The 11,138-nt window shown below is 39.2% G+C and overlaps 2 pseudogenes across 1 annotated transcript; one reads left to right on the forward strand and one right to left on the reverse strand.

Moving 5' to 3' along the window:
- Positions 1 to 1,388: 1,388 nt before the first annotated feature.
- On the reverse strand, positions 1,389 to 3,751 carry LOC105522739 (annotated as a pseudogene). Its single transcript, XR_001003493.1, has 2 exons — positions 2,774 to 3,751; positions 1,389 to 2,382 (listed from the first exon to the last, which is right to left on the reverse strand). The product of XR_001003493.1 is annotated as a 14-3-3 protein zeta/delta pseudogene (transcript).
- Positions 3,752 to 4,126: 375 nt separating this feature from the next.
- LOC105522740 lies at positions 4,127 to 4,615 on the forward strand (annotated as a pseudogene).
- Positions 4,616 to 11,138: the final 6,523 nt, after the last annotated feature.

Here is an 11,138-nt window from a genome sequence, read left to right on the forward strand (position 1 = left end):
ATCTTTTAATTCCAAGTCTCCTATTTTTTTTCTCCATTGCACTTTTATTTGAATGTAATATTTGGGACAATTATCCAAAAGGGCCAATAGTCCCCAATTTAATCTGCAGTCATAATAAAACAAGCAACAAAACAGTGTTTGGGATTTCAGTTTCTCGCCCTTATCATCAAGACTAACTACCTCCCATCATCAATATTTATTGAGCATTTACAGTGTACTAGGCACAATAGAACATACAGAAAACATTGTCCCTGCTCTTGAGAAGCTTACATCCTAAAAGAAAAAACATACCTCTTAAAATGGCATTTTTTTCTGGTGTTTTCTGCAAAGTACTGAGGAAATATTTTGTAAAGTGAGCTTTGGGTATAACTTAGACCCAACATTATTTAGAGAATAGAGGAAGAGAAAGAGGAAGGATTTTAAAGGCAGACAATGACAGACCATTCAGGATAGGTAGGGTTTTAAAAGGAGATTAAACACAATCTCATCAACTAAGGAGAGATTTGTTGCAGTAAATAGGATGAGGGAAGTAGTTTGTGGGATGCAAGCAAAGGAAGCAGGGTGCCTTAGACATTGAATGGAGCCAGAAAGATCATGTGGCCTTTTTCCAAGTACATGGCCACCAAGTATGAATGATTGGTGACAAGACAGAAGGCTAAAAAAGGAAGGTGATCTTGTGACCCTGACACATAGAATAAGGGATCAAAATTGAAGGCAGGCTATAAGAGTATCAAGAAATTCTTAAAAACCAAAAAGTGATTTGGAAGCAAAAAACTTACAGTTAATGCTACCCAACATCATGATAGGCCAAGAACATTGTGGCTTCCTAAGTTAGAAAATACCATATACCTTGGCTGGGCGCGGTGGCTCAAACCTATAATCCCAGCACTTTGGGAGGCCGAGACGGGCGGATCACGAGGTCAGGAGATCGAGACCATCCTGGCTAACACGATGAAACCCTGTCTCTACTAAAAAATACAAAAAAAACTGGCCGGGCGAGGTGGCGGGCGCCTGTAGTCCCAGCTACTCTGGAGGCTGAGGCAGGAGAACGGCGTGAACCTGGGAGGCGGAGCTTGCAGTGAGACGAGATCGCGCCACTGCACTTCAGCCTGGGTGACAGAGCGAGACTCTGTCTAAAAAAAAAAAGAAAATACCATATACCAAAATTTTAAATGGAACATACTCCTTTTTTTTCCTAATCAATCTCCCCCTCTCCCAGAACAAATAGGTGCTCATTTTTTTCAGGGAGGAGAGGAAGAGAAGGGATCATGGGACACGGTTGGAAACGGTAGTGATATTAGTAGTATTTTTGTTATGATAAACTTTGAGAGGGGATCTTGAGACATAGTTGCAAACAGTAGTGATATTAGTAATATTTTTGATGTTATGATAAACTTTGTGTTTAAACTTGGAAAAGACCATTAGCTGCCAAGAGGGAATAAGGAATAAATTTCAAAAAAATGTACAATTTCCTTTACAGAAGTTTCAGAACCAAAAGACTAAGTTACATGAAAAGCTGTGGAAAAAGTAGTTGAAAAATCCAATCATAAAACTTTTATTCCACTTACATGAATTTAATACATGTGTTCTTAACAATTATGCTTGGATTGTTCATGAACATTTTGTAAGACATTAAACCAAGCTGGCCATCATTTCCAGTTATTTCCCTGTTAACTATTTTTACAGCACATGCATGTTAGGCAAGTATCAAAAAAAAAAAAAATCACAAAAGCAAAAAACCTAAAAAAAAGCTAAATATATGGATTTTTATTTTACTGTTGTGCTTGATATACATGAAGTAATGAATATCAAGCAATTAATTTTTACTGCATCTTTACTTTTTCATTTGTTCTTAGGTTGCCTAAAATTTTAAATACAAATAAAATGAATGTAGCAAAAATAATGAAAGCTAACAGCAGATAACTTTACAAATAATGAAATGTGAACCATTTCTGCACTTATACAGAGTAAAATGGGTCACAACTTTATCTAAAGGAACACTTCTGCAGCTATAGTCAAAGGTGTGCACAGTGAGATTGAGTATTCCACAGATATACGTGGTTTAACATGTGGTATCCATGGGATATCTGTTTCTACCACAGCCTTGTAAGTGCTCCAAACATTCAACTACTCACAATTACTACACCTGTGACTGGAACCAGTGATCCTTTTTATTCCCCACCAGGACAAACCAATATGTAGGCAGTTTTCTTTGGTTAGATGTGGAAGCAGTTTTAACACTGGACCCTGTGAAGCCACAATGTACTGAAAGTACTATACCAAACATTTATACCTTGTATAAAAATCCCACATCCCCACATTGGCCACCTCAAGATGAAAACAGATAACTCCCTAAATGTTAACTGGCTCTACTCCCCTAATATATATATTATATATATGTATATGTGTATGTATATGTATATACATACACATATACATATACATATACATATATATATTGTGTGTGTGTGTGAGTGAGACAAAGTCTCACTCTTGTCCCCCAGGCTGGAGTACAATGGTGTGATACTGGCTCACTGCAACCTCTGCCTCCCAGATTCAAGCGATTCTCCTGCCTCAGCCTCCTGGGTAGCTGGGATTACAGGCACCTGCCACCACGCCCGGCTAATTTTTGTATTTTTAGTAGAGACGAGGTTTCACCATGTTGGCCAGGCTAGTCTAGAACTTCTGACCTCAGGTGATCCACCCACCTTGGCCTCCCAAATTGCTGGGATTACAGGCATGAATCACCATGCCTGACCACTACTCCCCTAACATTAAACATAAAAATAACATGGGAAATATAGAAATTCAAATAGAAGTAACACAAACCTGTCATAAATTATAAACAAAAAACTATTTGTGGGACACCATGGATGACAAGTGGTCTACTGTGTATATTTTAGAATGAGGCAGACAAAAGTTGGAGGCTGGTTAATTTTCCCATTTCTCCTGCTTCAGCTTTGTCTCCTTAGGTATCCAATGTCCACAATGTCAAGTCGTCTCTCGGTAATTGCATTATTAGTGTGCTGTCTTTGTATGACTCTTCACTTAATGTATCAAGTTCAGCAATGGCTTCATCAAAAGCCATCTTTGCAAGGGAGCAGGCTTTATCTGGGGAGTTCAGAATCTCATAATAGAACAAGAGAAGTTAAGGGCCCGACCCAGTCTGATAGGATGTGTCGGCTGCATTTCCTTTTCGTTGATTTCAAAAGCTTCTTGGTATGCTTGTTGTGACTGATCCACAATCCCTTTCTTGTCATCACCAGTGGCAACCTCAGCCAAGTAATGGTAGTAATCTCCTTTCATTTTCAAATAGAAGACTTTGCTCTCTGCTTGTGAAGCACTGGGGATCAAGAACTTTTCCAAAAGAGACAGTACATCATTGCAGATATCTCTTAGCTCCATCTCAGTTTTCTCTCTGTATTCTCGAGCCATCTGCTGTTTTTCCTCAGCATCTTCCGTCTTTTGTTCAATACTTGAGATGACCATCTAAGATGACCTACGGGCTCCTACAACGTTTTTATAAGCAACTGAGAGAAGATTCTTCTCCTCATTGGATAATTCAGCTCCTTGCTCAGTTACAGACTTCATGCAGGCTGCCATGCTATCATATCGCTCAACCTGCTCAGCCAGTTTGGTCTTCTGAACCAGCTCATTTTTATCCACGACTGGATGTTCTGTGTCCAGAGTGGGTGGTGGCAGCAGATGGACAGGAGGAGTTCAGCAGTCTCAGGACAGTGGTGGCAGCAGCGGTGAGGCTGAGACTCTGTCGCCAAGTCTTCTATCTTTTATGGTTAATGTAAGTTTTATCTAAATAAAAAAAATAGCAGGAATAATAAGAGTAATGATTCCAAGCTTCTAATCACTCCATTTTATTTTAAATGCATTCAGAAATTTAATTTCTTAAAGCAAATGTTTTAATCATAGGCTAAATTTCTGGTTCATGGGTAAAATTCATTCAAATATGACTGGGGCTCTGTCAAGGGATTGAATGGCTTGAGCAGTGATTGCTTGAATTTTTAAAGACCAGCAAACAGAAATAAAAGTAGTTAAATAATTTGGATTATTCAAAAAAACGTTCAGCTTTGAAGATGCCGACACTGCCTGGAGCCCCCTGCCACCAGCCATGGTCAACCTCACTGTGTTCTTCAACAACACTATTGCTGGTGAGCCCTTGGGCCAAGTTTCCTTCAAGCTGTTTGTAGACAAAGTCCCAAAGACAGCAAAAGATGTTCATGCTCTGAGCACTGGAGAGAAAGGATTTAGTTATAATGGTTTCTGCTTTCCCAGAATTATTCCAAGGTTTATGTGTGAGGGTGGTGACTTCACATGTCATAATGGCAGTGGTGGCAAGTCCATCTATGGGGGGAAATTTGATGATGAGAATCCTGAAGCATACAGGTCCTGGCATCTTGTCCATGACAAATGCTGGACCCAACACAAACAGTTTCCAGTGTTTCATCTGCACTGCCACGGCTGAATGGTTGAATGGCAAGCATGTAGTCTTTGCAAAGTGAAGGAAGTAAAGAATATCATGGAAGCCGTGGAGCACTTTGGGTCCAGGAATGGTAAGACTAGCAAGTAGATCACCATTGCTGACTATGGACAAATGTAACAAATCGGACTTGTGTTTTATCTTAACCACCAGACCATTCCTTCTGTAGGTCAGGAGAGAACTTCTTCACCCCATTTGCTCACAGTGTCCTATAATCTTTGTGGTCTTACTGCAGTCCCTTCGGGTTCCATATTTTTCTTATTCCCTTCCATGCCTAGTGGAATGGCAGAGTTAAGTTCACGCTTATAAAATAAAAACTAAATAAAAATACTCACAGTTCATTTCAGAAAGGTTTTACTTAAAAGGAAGAATAACAACATATTTCCTCATACCATCCATTAATAGATACCTAGAAGAAGGAAAAAATCACTGGGGTCATATAAGGTTTACAGATTATAGACTGTGGTAGTGAAGGTCACTCCACCAGATCACTAAAATAGAACCTAAGATGGAAACAAATTAGACAAAATATCACATATGATGCAGTGCATATGCTTTGCTTTCTCTGCATTGGCTTGGTGATTAAGTGGGGCTAGATGAGTGGCCAGCCTATTTAGACCGAAAATAGCTGTCCCACACCCAGAGGAAGAAAATTGAAGTTCCATATAAGGGAAGGCAGCGAAAGAACAGAAGGAAATGTTATGCCATATCTGTGTAGTGCATAACCAATGAGTCCAGTGTCATAAGAACAGTGTGATGGGACAGAAGGTTGGAGAAGCCAGAGGACAAATGGGAAGCTTCCTTTTCTGTGCAGTGGTGGTGAAGATAGAAATGTCTTTCCTTCTCTAGATTTTTTTTCTTTCTTCTTTTTTCCTTTTTTATCCCAATTCATTTAATCCCAAACCAAGGAAAGGATATTGCCATTAGTTGTGTAGATATAAGTCCGGAATAACTGTAATTCCAAAACAAGATGAAGCATAGCTATTATATACACTTCATTTATTCATATGTGTATTAACATAATGTAGATCTGTAAGTAAAAGCTGTCATTCTTGATAGGGATAGAGATATGATGACTAATTTTAATCTGTTGAAGTTATAAGTTTAATTAGAAAATCAGCCTAACAAATATGAGTTTATAATGTGAGAAACTGTTCCAGAAAAATGACCTTAATGAATCCCAAATTGTAATAAAAGTCATTTGCAATTTATAAACACAACAAAATAAGAGTGAATAAGCAGCAAATCAAAAATGTCGAAGGCTTTCTAGAAGATAGAACACTGATGAATTGAATGAAAGAAGGAGACCACAGACCAAAACACATTGAAAAAAGATAATTAAAAGGGAGGCATAATTTCAGAGGTTGTTTAGTCCCAGGTATGATGAAATTCGAGAAAATAAAAGGGCTCTGGGAAAATAATCAGGATGCTTAACTGAAAACTTTTTTAGAGCACAAGGCTGGTGGAACCTCCACTTATTCATGCATTTGTTGATGAAGGATTTCATCATTTGGAAGGAGAATCAGGGCAATGTATCAGGAGAAACAGATTCTTCACCCCAAGTGCAAAGCATTGAGCACAACTTCTTCAGTAGCATACCCACCCAAACTCTCAAAAATTTCAGAAAAAAATCTTCTGTAGTCAGAAATGGCATCCACATAAAGTAGAGCAGGGATCCTGAATGGCAAAATAACCAAACATTTGAAGAGGACCTACACCTCAAAAAAATGGCAACTTACTCTACAAATGAAAGAACTAATACCCAAGGAGGCAAGACACATTTTACTTATTTTAAGATCTTCCTATAATTTGTTTCGAATCTTGAATATTCTAGAGGATATTACATTCCATCCATTTAAAGAGTATCCAGAAATCACAGAAATAAAAATATAATTATAAAAACAAAAACCTAAGACTTCTAGTTTCAGCTTCAACAAGTAAAGTTTGGAAGTCATCACTCCTGTTCATACCACAAGAAAAAACTAAACAAACTAAAACTCCACATTTTTTCTTGGATGCATTAGAGAAATGAGATTGCCCCAAATCTGGAAAAATAGGCAAATCCAGTGAGTCACAGCTAAGATCTGCTTACTTGAAGAAGAAGCCACTGTAGCCACACTTGGTGGGGACATTTAACTTGTAATGTTAATCAACTGCTGGAGCTGAATGTAGACTAGCTTGAAAGTGAGAAATCCTGGAGTGGAGGGACGCTATGCTGCTAGGAGGACCCTACATTTTTGTGGGTTTTATCTTGAGGAACTAAACTAGATGTTAACTGTGAAAAGCTAAGAAAGATTCTCCACTGGCTTTATCAAGGGAAGGGAAGAGTAACCATTGTGAAAAACACACTGAGTATTCTCCAGAGCAAAGGGCTTATTCTTCAGGGGAAATGACTTCACTAGTCTTATCTCATCTGGGGGAAGGGCATCTCTCCCACCCTGGCCCCCTCTGACCTTTCTGTCTCATCTAAGGGGGAAGAAAAAGGCTAAGAGATCTAAGCATAGGTCACACAGTCTTGGAACACAGGCACACTGATAAAATTGAGATTTAATTATATGATTATAGAATATCCCTTCTTCCTCGCACTTTACCAGCATACCAACAAGGCTCCACTACAACAATAGTAGCTGAAAGAGCTGCAAGATGCAAATTCTGTCTGAGAATGAGTTTTTAGGAAATCCCAAAATAACACAGGAGACAAAAATAAGGATACAAGAGAAATGTAAAGGCTTTGGCACCCACAACTACAGTAAACATAAAACACAGCACAGCTCTTAGCCAAATTAACATAAGACCACATACTAAAGACCTAGAAAAATATCTAAATTTTTATTACATGACGTATCATGTCCAGCTTTAATCAGAAAATTACAAGTCACGCCAAAAGACAAGAAAAATCACAAATTAAGCATCAGAACCATGCTCAGATATGACATAGAACAGGAAATGTGAAGTAATTGTGAATAATATGTTAAGGGATCTAATGGAAAAAATAGATAAAAGAAAGAAAATACGGGCAAACTATGCAAAGACATTTAAATTGTGAGAGAGTGTCAATAGAAATGCTGGAAAACAAAAACACTACAACAAAAATGAAGAATGTCTGTGATATACTTATCACTAGGCTGAACATCAAGAAAATAGTGAGCATGAAGATACGTCCATAGAAATTTCCCAAAATAAAATACAAAGAGAAAAATAATACTAAAACATTATCTCAGAAATGTAGTATACTTTGTTTAATGTGACATGTGGAATTAGAATAGCAGTGGAGAAGAGAGAACACAGCAGAAGAAATATTTCAAGTAATAGCAGAGGAGAATTTTTCAAAATTAATGACATATACCAAACCACAGATCAGAAAGCTTACAGAACACCAGTCAGGAAAAGTGCCAAAAAAAAAAAAACTACAACCAGTTATATCATATTCAAACTGAAGAAAACCAAAGACAAAGAGAAAAATATTGAAAGAAGCCAAAGAAAATGAAATGCTTTACATAGAAAGGAAAAAAGATGAAAATTACAGTAGACTTCTTGTCAAAAACCATGCAAGCAAGGAGAGAGTGGACTAAAATATTAGAAGAGTTCAAAGAAAAACCAACCATCAGATTGCCCTACAAATTACAGAGAATTAAAGACTTTCTCCAAAAAACAAGAACTGAGGGAATTCATCACCAGCAGTTCTGCCCTAGAAGAAAGGTAAAAAAGGATAATGAAATGAAAATTGTATAGCCTGGAAACTCTGATTTACATAAAGAAGGAAGGAGCATCAGGAAATAAAGAAATGAAGGCATAATTTTTAAAAATTGATAAGTAACTTAAAATATGTTTCTGTTTAAAGTAATAATGGTAACAATGTGGTGGGTGATTTTAGCATATGGATAAGTAAAATAAATGACAGCAATTTCACAAGGTATGGGAGGCAGCTACTGGGGATATTCTGTTATACAGTATGTGAACAACATGTGAAATGGTATAGAGTTATTTCAAAGTAGACTAAGATTAGTTTAATATTATTTAATACATTGGAAAACACTAAAAACTTTTTTTAAATGAGAAGAATTGATATGCTAATGTTACAGGAAAGGGGTCCGGATCCAGACCCCAAGAGAGGGTTCTTGGATCTCACGCAAGGAAGAATTCAGGACAAGTGCACAGTACAAAGTGAAAGCAAGTTTATTAAGAAAGGAAAGGAATAAAAGAATGGCTACTCCATAAACAGAGCAGCCCCAAGGGCTGCTGATTGCCAAATAGCCTGTCTGCAAGCACACTAATCCTTTCTTCCACTGTTAAAAGACTCTGACGCATTGTTCAGTATACCAGCTGCAATTTTTAGCTCCTGAATTTCTGCTCATTTCTTTTTAATTATTTCAATCTCTTTGTTAAATGTATCTGACAGAGTTCTGAATTCTTTCTCTGTGTTATCTTCAATATTTTTGAGTTTCTTCAAAATAGCTATTTTGAATTCTGTCTAAAAGGTCACATGTCTCTGTTTCTCCAGGACTGATTCCTGATGCCTTATTTAGTTCATTTAGTGAGGTCATGTTTTCCTGGGTCTTCTCGATACTTGTGGATGTTCATCTGTGTCTGGGCATTGAAGGGCTAGGTATTTATTGTAGTCTTTGCAGTCAGGGCTTGTTTGGACCCTTCCTTCTTGGGAAGGCTTTTCAGATATTTGAAAGAACTTTGGCATTGTTGTCTAAGCTGTATCTGCTTTAGGGGGAATCCCAAACCCAGTAACACTGCGGTTCTTGCAGACTTGTACAGGTACCGCCTTGAAGTTCTTGGCAAAAATTGGGAATAATTCTCTGGATTACAAGGCAGAGACTCTTGTTCTCTTCCCTTATGTTCTCTAAAACAAATGAAGTTTCTTTCTCTGTTCTGAGCCACCTGAACCAGGAGTAGAGTGACACAAGCACCTCTGTGGCTGCCAGTCCTGGAACTGTGCTGGGTCCGACCTAAAGCCAGCACAGCACTGAGTCCCAACAAAGGCCTGCTCTAACCACTTGCTGGTCACTACCTATGTTTTCTCAAAGCCCTAGGGTCTCATGATCAGCAGGTAGCTAAGCCAGACAGGCCTGTGTCCTTTCCTTCAGGGTGGCAAGTTCCTCCAGGACCCTGGTGAATCTAGAGGTGCCATTCAGGAGCCAGGGATTAGAGTAAAACGCCTTACATCTAATACAATAGAACACCTGGTGTTCTATTGTATTAAGGCTGAGGTGGCACTGAAACCATAAGATGCAGTCTTTCGCACTCTTTCCTACCCTTTCTAAAGGCAGAGGAGTCTCACCGTGTGGCCACCACCACCTCAAATCAATGGGGAGTACTGCCAGACTAGCATCAATGTTTTCTTAAAGCTCAAGGCCTTTTAAGTCAGTTTGTAGTGAATGCTCTCTGGCCTGGGACTCACACTTTAAGGCACTGGGCTCCCCTCTGGTCTGGGGCACATCCAGAAATTCTGTCCAAGAGCCAAGTTCTAGAATCAAGGATCCCAAGAACTCACTGGTGCTCTGCCCGCAGTGGCTGAGCTGGTACCTGAAGTGCAAGACAAAGACTCCTTTATTTTTCTTTCTACTTTTCTCAGGCAGAAGGAGTCTTTCACTGTAGCCACCGCAGCTGGGAATGTGCTGAGTCTCACCAGAAACCAGCAAATCTCAATGTCTCACCTAAATTCCTTAATATAACTGGACATCACTGCTGTTTATTTAAGGCCCAAGGCCTCTTTAGTTAGTAGGTGTTAAATTCTGCCAGGACTGAGTCCTTCCCTAGAGGGAAGTGGGTTTCCTTCTGGCCCAGTGTGTCTAGAAATGTTGCTTGGAAGCAAGGGCCTGGAAAGGGGGACCTCACGACTCTGACCAGGGACCTAGCCTGCTATGGCTGAGCTGGTATCCAAAATACAAGAAAAAGTTCTCTCTACTCTTTCATCTCCTCTCCTCAAGCAAAAAGAAGGGGTCTCTTTTGGAGCTACAAGCTGTGCAACCTGGAATTAGAGAAGGGGTGATTCCAGAACTCCCTTGGCTGTTTCAGCTGGTGTCTCATTCAGTAGGTCATGTCCTCCCTAGTCCATTGTCTATGGGTCCAGTTCAGCACTAGGAATTACCTGGGAAGTTACAATTCTTGTGGCCTAGACTGTCTTTCAAGTTTATTTGTGACCCCAGAACACTGTAGCCTGTGGTGCTGAGGCTTGTGGGAGCTCAAGTTCTGACCACTGGGATCTGTGATTCTGCTCTGACTAGGGCTGGTTTAAAGGTTCCCTCCTTGGGTGTCAGCTGAGTTTTGTCTTGTTTTGCTTCATGCTCTTCCTCTCACTAGTGCACAGAAATACTCTCCATACCACACCACCACTGCTGGGAGATGCAGGAGAGGTGATGCTGGTGATTCAAAGCTGTTTTCTCTATTTCTTCAGTGTCTCTTTCAGTAATATGAACTTCAAACCAGGTACTATGAGGGCTGTCCTGATTCTTGACCCTTATGCATGTGCTTTTTTTGTGTGTAGATAGTTGTTAAATTGGTGTCCTTATGGAGGGACAGTTGGTGGAGCCTTCTATCTGCCATCTTTCTGATTCTTTACAGAATTAGAAAAAAACATTTTAAAATGCATATGGAACCAAAAAAATAGCCAAGACAGTCCTAAGCAAAAGAA

The sequence above is a fragment of the Colobus angolensis genome, unplaced genomic scaffold (assembly GCF_000951035.1).
Source record: "Colobus angolensis palliatus isolate OR3802 unplaced genomic scaffold, Cang.pa_1.0 Scaffold44, whole genome shotgun sequence".
Classification (NCBI taxonomy): Eukaryota; Metazoa; Chordata; class Mammalia; order Primates; family Cercopithecidae; genus Colobus; species Colobus angolensis.